This window comes from Bos grunniens, chromosome 24 (assembly GCF_055505025.1).
Source record: "Bos grunniens cultivar Pamir isolate PY7600 chromosome 24, Bosgru_T2T1.0, whole genome shotgun sequence".
Classification (NCBI taxonomy): Eukaryota; Metazoa; Chordata; class Mammalia; order Artiodactyla; family Bovidae; genus Bos; species Bos grunniens.
In genome coordinates, this window is record NC_141188.1 from 47,302,419 (window position 1) to 47,304,493 (window position 2,075).

The 2,075-nt window shown below is 39.8% G+C and overlaps 1 pseudogene across 1 annotated transcript; it reads left to right on the top strand.

The window, feature by feature from the left end:
* Positions 1-880: 880 nt before the first annotated feature.
* On the top strand, positions 881-1,702 carry LOC147346207 (small ribosomal subunit protein uS8 pseudogene; annotated as a pseudogene). Its single transcript, XR_015154023.1, has one exon. The product of XR_015154023.1 is annotated as a small ribosomal subunit protein uS8 pseudogene (transcript).
* The last annotated feature ends 373 nt before the right edge of the window (positions 1,703-2,075 follow it).

A 2,075-nucleotide genomic window follows, 5' to 3' on the forward strand; every position in this document is an offset into this window, starting at 1 on the left:
AAAAGGACATCTTATTTTGGTGTTAGTTCTAGAAGGTCTTGTAGGACCATTCAGAGAACCATTCAACTTCAGCTTCTTCAGCATTAGTGGTTGGGGCATAGACTTGGATTACTGTGGTATTATATGGGCAAAATGAGGACTTCAGCCCAGGAGGAAGCATCTCAGATAGCTCTGAGAGACTGCTCCAAAGAGGTAGTGGGAGGAATGTCAGTATATTAGGTTTTGGTGAAGGCAGAATTCAATACCATTAAGAACTCATTTTACAAAAGGTTTTCTGTTAGTCTTGAGGATCTGATGTCACCATGAAAGGATTTAGTGCTTTTCTAGATATGAGGAAGGAGATGCAAAGACTGAAAGCATAAAATTTGTTCCTAAAAACCTTCAACTATCTAAAGGCCTGTCCCACCAGATTTCCTGGAGCACAGAGTGCCTCACTCCACCCTGAACTCCCTCAGAGGGTGTTGAAGGTCAACAGCTGCAGCAGCACAGGGTTCAATCTCTGCAGAGGCAGATGGCAAATGCCTTGTTCAGTTCTTGGCAATGCTCTTGGTAAGTGCCAATTTGTAGTTGACACACGCAAGAATGGATATATGTATATGTATGCCTGAGTCCCTTCGCTGTTCACGTGAAACTACCACAACATTGTTAATCATCTATACCCCAATACAGAATAAAAAGTTAAAAAAATAAAAAATAAAAAAAATGGGCCAAAGATCTAAACAGACATTTTTCCAAAGACATGCATGCATGCTAAGTTGCTTCGGTCCTAACTCTTTGCAACTCTATGGATTGTAAAGAGTATAATTTATGTATATTAAGGTATTTCAAAACTTAACATGACCACAATTCCTAAGTCAGCCAGCATGTAGAACAGTTTTTTTTTTTTTTTTTTTTTTTTGCAGTAACGGGGTTAAGTGAAAGGTTCTGAATTCATGGAAAACCCTTGGCTAAATCTTTCTTAAAAATCCCTTACAAAATTGGCTCTTTCCTCCATTCTTTCCGTGCCACCATAATGATGCACATGAACATCCTGGTTGATGCTCTCAAGAGCATCAACAATGCTGAAAAGAGAGGCAAATGGCAAGTGCTTGTTAGGCCATGCTCCAAAGTCATCATGAGGTTTCCAAATGTAGTGATGAAGTATATTGGTGAATTTGAACTCATTGATGATCACAGGGTTGGAAAAATTGTTGTTAACCTGACATGCAGGCTAAATAAGTGTGACGTGATCAGCCCCAGATTTAATGTGCAACTCAAAGATCTAGAAAAATGTCAGCTCACATCTTGTCAGTTTGACTTCATTGTACTGACATCCTCACCTGGCACCATGGACCATGAAGAAGCAAGAAGAAAACACACAGGAGAGAAAATCTTTGGATTTTTTTTTTCTAGGAAAGTAATGCATACAAATAAAATGCCTCGGGGGGGGTGGGGGAAATCCCTCACAAAATTAGATTCCAGAGTCTCTTTACCATCTGGTGGTGATCATCTGTCGGTGAACCCTCGTCCGACACAGTTTCAGAGAAGTCATTCTTTTAAAAACAATTACTTCCTGTGTGTCACTCTGTACATGGCATTATTTCATCATTCATGATCACTAAATGCATTTTTAGTTATAAAGAAATCATGTCACTGCTAAATTGTTTCAGTTTTTTGAGACAATAAGCTGGCAGTACAAATAAGTACCAAAAATATCCACCCACATATTTTAAAAAGACTCTTGTATAGATGAGGTCTTTTCTGTGAACAGATTTTTGCTTCCACAGGAAGGAAAATACAAAACTTATCTTTTATTCTTCTTTTTACCCTCTCATAGGGCTTCCCAGGTGGCGCTACTGGTAAACAACTCAACTACCAGTGAAGGAGACCTAAGAGACACGGGTTCGATCCCTAGGTCAAGAAGACATCCTGGAGAAGAGCATGGCAAGCCACTCTAGTATTCTTGCCTGGAGAATCTCATGGACAGGGGAGCCTGACGAGCTACAGTCCATGGAATTGCAAAGAGTTGGACACGACTGAAGCAACTTAGCACACAACCTCTCATAATCTTCCTGACTAAGAACAGGTTAAATAAG